Below are 6,507 nucleotides of genomic sequence, written 5' to 3'. Positions count from 1 at the left end.
TGAAAAACTAAAGCCATTTCCTCTTAACTCAGGAACAAGACAAGGATGTCCACTCTCTCCACTTCTCTTCAATCTAGTATTAGAATGCCTAGCTACAGCAATAAGACAATATGCAGACATAAAGGGGATCCAAATAGGGAAAGAAGAAATAAAACTCTCCCTCTTTGCAGACGACATGATCTTGTATTTAAAGAATCCCATAGACTCCACTCCCAAATTACTCAAGCTGATTCAAAACTTTGGCAAAGTAGCAGGGTATAAAATTAACCCCCAAAAATCAATGGCCTTTCTGTATGCCAACAATGAGAAAAATGTGGCTGAAATTGGGAAAGCAACTCCATTTGTAATAGCCCCACAAAAAATAAAATACCTAGGAATTAACTTAACCAAAGAAGTGAAGGACCTCTATGATGAAAACTTTAAAATCTTGAAAAAGGAAATCAACACAGAACTTAAAAAATGGCAAAACCTCCCATGCTCCTGGATTGGAAAGATTGATTACTTTTTAATTAGTTAATAATTTCCTTTAGTTTTTATACCATCTCTCCGTGTTACTTTAGAGTTGAACAACTAAATGCAAGTAAGAGACTTTGAAATTGCTTCTGTGTACAGACAAATAAAATATTCCCTATAAAATTAAGTGATTTAACTCTTAGATTGACTAATGTAGCATAATAGTCTCTAATGGTATTTTCTTTTTCCCCTGAATATTGCTCAACAATTTAAAGTATTTTAATCTGTGAACTACATGGCATAGTTTTTGGCATTTCAGTATTTTAATCAATGTACACAGAATCTGCCTCTTGGTCTAGATAATTTGAGACAATTTTCTCCTTAACTCCTTGAGAGTAAGGTAAAGATACTGCTATGGGCTCATGCCTTCAGAGAGTGATTCCTATCTCTAGTCTTTCAATATCATAGAAACTTTGTTGAAAGAATTCTGCAGAGAGAAAATGGTTGTGATATTAGGAGTGATGACATAAGATTGTCTCCCCAAAAAACACAGTATCTGGAAGAATATGGCCTAAGGAAAGATGTACATCCTAGTTATGAGCAAAGGACATTGAATCAGAAAGACTCAAATCAGGAGGAAAGGATGTTTCAAGAGGCACAGAGGGGCTCAGATGTATGAAACACATACCAGGGCCATGGGCCGTGCACAGAAGTGTAGAAGGGAGTGAAAAGGCTTCAGAGCTTGATCAACATAATGTTATGGGTTCTAAACATAGTAAAGGATTGAAATATGGATAGGCCTCAGGAGAAAAGGAAGTTAGTGAACCTATAGATGAGAAATGCATTGTACATGGTGCTGTAATATAAGACAGAGCCAGCTTGTGGTCTACAAAACCCCAATATGATCAAGAGCAACAGGCAGAAGCAAAATACAAAGGGAATTGAGTGGTAGGATCCTCCCAAAAGCTTTATTTATATTTATTCTCCATCCCTATAATCCAGTAACCGATTTTAGGTTGAGGAGCTTCAGAAACACTAAAATAAGGACTTGGTGTGGTTCTGAAGTCTTCCATCACTTAATCCCAGGTGCCAGGTGTTTCCTTAGACACATCCGCCTCTCAGTAGTGTTTCCTGGGTGTGATTATGGGGACACCTATAAGAGGTGCACCCCTAGAAGAGGAAAATTATTTTCTGAAAATTGAGAAGAACTTGGTTGAACACTGAAAATTGGGTCAGGAAAAGTCTTTGTAGGAAAACAATTATGTGAAAACATCAAGATGGGTGCTTTGGAATAGACAGAGTAATTTGGTACCTTATCTATCCCTTGTCCTGAGAAGTGTCAATTCTGGAATTGTTATTTGAAGTCATTGTCATGTAAGCCCAGTATTGGCAAGCAACATTCAGCTCTTGAAATATTTGCAGCACTCTTCTCAGACCAGTTAATGGGAACACCGTCTGTTCTTTCTTGGGGAAAGTTATTGGCTACATAATTGTGAAGAGCTCACCTCTTAGGAGGGTAATCACATCCTGTAGCTTCTTTAGTGTGGAACCTTTTTAAACTGAAGTTCCACATCTGAGATGAGCTTGGTGCCCACTTGCTTTTCCAAGTCAGCTCATTTTCTAACATTTCCTCCCCCTTTTTTTCAGCCTTTGCAGTACTTTCTCCTCCTCAGAGTCCAAGATGCCTCTCAGGTGTGTAACATCTGCCTGCTCATTTTGTATCTTGCCCTGTATTTGAGTCTTCCAGGAAGTGTTCCCTTCTTGGAGTTCAGCTTTTCCACTTCTCAATTCTTCCTTGTTCTTCCTCAGCTTCTTCAGAATTCCCTGGAGCTTGTTCCGGCACTCCTGGGCAACCTCCGCCAAGAGGCATGCGTTGTGATCAAGGAGCTGCTGAGATGGCTCACAGAGCCACCAAATCACCTTCCCATAGGGCCGACAGAAGAGCTGGAGTTTCTCACCGTGGTGTGCACAGCGATGCACATTCTGCTCTAGTGAGTCAGCTTGACCCCCCTGAGACTCTGCACTAGGTTAGGCATGTGTCGATTAAGCCGGAGGCCCTCAAACTTGACCCACAGGACAGTTGCTCTCCCCTACTGGATCTATGGTGGATGTATAGCTTGATGTGATACAGGCATGGCAGAGCTGTGTCCATTGTCTGTGCTCATGGTTTCTGTCATGAGCTCCAGGCAGATGGGACAGGCCACCTCCTTCTTTATATTGGCCAAGATTGCTGAAGCTGTTGGTTGCTCTTTCCCTGTTCAGATCATTCTTGGACTTCTGAGGTTCCTTCCGCTGAGACAGCAACAAATCAATTCAGTTCCAATGGAGAGCTGAATTGGGATGCCATTGGGACCCGAGATGAGCCAGGAGATGGCACAGGATGCCAACATGGAGACACATGGTCTGACATCCACTATATGGTATATTTAACAAAAAACTATAATATCTCTCATAAAATAATTATTTCTATATCTTTCGTTTTCATTCTTTGATACTTTGTCTCATTTCCCTCCTCAGCTTCCCTAAAAGGATTTTATCAGTTGCATAAGCCACACAATGAATTCAGTTATTCATGTAGAGATAGGAGCCAGGAGCTTCTGGCTCAGCTTCACATGTCTCAGAGGGATTGTGTACACTCTTATCTAAATTGAGCCAGTGATGAGAATCAAAAGTGTGCTTTTAACAATGGTCTAGTTGTGCAGATCCAATCACTAAATGTTCACTTCTGTGTCCAAGAAATGAAGTGTGGTGAACTTCTCTTCTTATAGCTACCTTCTCAGCCATCAGTCATTTCAATCCTTCCCATTTTTGTGGGCAGTAAGTCCTTTCTGATTCTGTCTTTAATTTTTAACTAAGTTTATGAGTTACATATGTTCGTTTTTCAATATTGAAGTCCATATGTTGATATAACTTTTTTATTTTCTTGTTTTTAAAAATAACACATTAAAAATACAGACAAATAGTTTATACAGGGACTACATATTCACACTGTAAAATTTGAATTGTGATGTCAATTATTTATTCATATGATCACTTTTTTAAATTTTTATTTGTTTGGTCGGTCGTGGGAATTGAACTCTGGACCTGGTGCTATCCCTCAGCTCTTCAGCACAAGGCAAGCACTCTACCACTTAAGCCCCAGAGTCACTTCTGATTTTCTGAGTGGTTTACTGGAGATAAGAGTCTTAAGGAGTTTCTTTTCTGGGCTGGCTTTGAACCACAATCCTCAGTTCTCAGCTTCCTGAGTAGCTAGAATTACAAGTGTAAGCCACTAATGCCCAACCTTTTTATTTTTTTGAAATGTTATTGTACAAAAGGGTTACAGTTCTATAAATCAGGTAATCAGTACATTTGTTTTTGAATAATGTCATTTCTCCCTAACTTTCCCCCAGTTTTACCCCTCCTGATCACTCTTTCCTCCACATTGTATAGTTCATTTTCAACATAATAGCTATAGTAAAAGAAAAATAATTACACTTGGGCACAATCACTTTGTTTCTATTAAAAGTTGATGAGACAAAGATAGGCATCATTGTGTGCTGTTCTGCTCACATTGAGCTATATATTCATCATATAAGTAGTATATGTCTGAGACAAGTAGAAAAGGTCAGATAAGTTGATGTTAGGTGAAATGAAGTCCAAGATAAGTATGCAATTTTTTTTTCTTTCTTGTGATTGTTTCTAACATATTTATATAAGATGATTTCTTTGTTGCTTTGAATGTCCCTCCCCCACAGTATCATCCCTGTTTTCATTGTATTTGATGTTGGTATAATTTGTGGAGGGGAAGGGAAAAAAACAAATCGTTTAAATACAGGTGGATCCATTGCAATAATGAGATGTACAAGTTGTTATGTTGAAAAACGAACTTTACAACTTTGTCGGGGGGTTGGGGGGAGGGAGGCAGGTAGAGGGGGAGATGGGAAGGAATGGGAAGGGGAAACAAAGGAGGAGGCAACAATGCTTGATAAGAAATGTACATATTAGCTTTCCCATGCAATTATACCCTCTGTACGATATTTTCACACTTAAAAAAAAGAAACTTTCCAACTCTATACAAGCTTACCTAAAATAGAAGAAACAAAAAACATTTGTATATGTTTCATCTTCCTAATAAAAGTATTATTTGACTTGGTACCTTATCTGTATATCAAATCAGAATAATTTCAAAGAACAACTGTTTTAACTCCTAGAGTCATACTGATCTAACCACACACATACATAGTAATTAGTCAGTCCATGTATTCATATGTCTAACCTGTTTACTGAATTCAAGTCAAGTTAATGTGCTTTGCATCAGAACTAGTATGACTGTGCTAGTTTTTTTGTTTGTTTGTTTGTGTGGTCTTGGGGCTTGAACTTAGCCTAGGCTCTATACCTGAGCTCTTCAGCTCTACCACTTGATCCACAGAACCATTTCTGGTTTTCTGGTGATTAGTTTGAGATAATAGTTTCACAGACTTTCTTGCTCTGGCTGTCTTTGAACTGCAATCCTTAGATCTCAACCTCCTGAGTAGCTAGGATTATAGGCATGAGCCACCAGAGCCCAGCTTGATTATGCTAGTGTTAATGGTTTTCATATGGAATTCCTAGTCTAATAGAGAAGGAAAACAAGAAGATCAGTATGTCATGATAAGCAATATGATAAAGTAAAGACTATACCTATGAGACTAACATAAACCTAATATGGTTGATATGTTTGAGCTGAATCCACAAACAATAAACACATTTTCATATATTGTTTCAATTGGCCAGATTAAAAGAAACAGAATGATTTTATCCAGAGACAATAGTATGAATAGAAAAACAGTGACCATATAAGATACAAAATATTGTAAAGTAACACAGGAGGGAAAATGATAAGAAACTAGATGAATGAGGAAACAAGAATTTTCCTGAGGAAACTTATCCATCATCCTAAAGAATTTGATCTTTTTCTCTGAGCCCACTACCAGTGAAATAACATTAATAAAAGAGTCATGAAGTTCTATTTTGGAGTGAGAAAGAATGTGTGATATTTAGATGTCTTTCTTTTTTGGTACTGATGTTCCAGGTACTGCTATCCCAGGTCTACCTTTGACTACTTGTTGCATCTTCCAACATTTACCATTTCTTGCAGGAGTGAGTTCTGGTCTTCAACTTCCTTGGAACTGCACTGTTGTTTTCTGTATTCCATTGTATCTCATCTTCCTACTCTCTCTTAATAAGTCTTTGGTTTATCTAACCTAACCTTGATTACCCAAACTAAGCATTTTTTTCTCCAGTGACCAATTTGTGTCCAGAGAATTTATAGAAGTTTTAGCTCTGATTGAAATATAGGACCTTTTGTATTTGTAGTTTTTTATGACATGGTGATCCCTTCTATAATACTTCAGGCTTCAGAGAGAATGAGATAAAATCCAAGCAAGTTCTAGATCAGCATGCCTTGACAGAGGCATTCCTACAAATGAATTGTACATTATGATCAATGAAACAACTGTTTCACTAATATTGCAACTCTTTGAAATGTTAGAATGCATCTTCTCTTAATTATTAATATTTATTGCCCAAAGGAAAGAGTCTAAAGTTCAGGAGGGATAAACAATATTTATTAGTTCACAGTGTACAGATTTTCTACAAATCAAATACCTTCCTTGCTGCTAGTACACTTTCATAACTACCTCCTAGATGAAGATACTGGGTAGTACCAGCAATCAGCATCTCCCTTTCTTGGTCTTTGTCAGCCATTACTTCTCAAAGTGACATTCGTCTGGTTCAATTCTGTAGATTGATTTTTACCTGTTTTACACATAGAAACATTCCTACATACATACAAACATACATACATGCCTACATACATATAAAAAGAACTATCAAGCAATACAATACCATCTTTGCTTGTTAGTTTTCCTATTAAAAATTAGCATTCACATAATTCATCTGTTTATGTGCACATACCAAAACTTTGTTCTTTTTTATTGTGGCATATTTTCTAGAATATCTCATATTTTTCCATTTTTCAAAAATTTAGGTATGTGTTGTTTATGGCACTGAATTATTAACTACTCTCTGAAG

The 6,507-nt window shown here is 37.3% G+C and overlaps 1 pseudogene; it reads right to left on the bottom strand.

The window, feature by feature from the left end:
• Positions 1-1,935: 1,935 nt before the first annotated feature.
• On the bottom strand, positions 1,936-6,180 carry LOC122102281 (annotated as a pseudogene).
• Between the last annotated feature and the right edge of the window lie 327 nt (positions 6,181-6,507).

Source organism: Dipodomys spectabilis, unplaced genomic scaffold (assembly GCF_019054845.1).
Source record: "Dipodomys spectabilis isolate Male_0828 unplaced genomic scaffold, ASM1905484v1 ptg000783l, whole genome shotgun sequence".
In the NCBI taxonomy this organism is placed as follows: Eukaryota; Metazoa; Chordata; class Mammalia; order Rodentia; family Heteromyidae; genus Dipodomys; species Dipodomys spectabilis.
The sequence above is the reverse complement of the archived record's forward strand: the minus strand, read 5'-3'. Positions and strand labels throughout refer to the sequence as shown.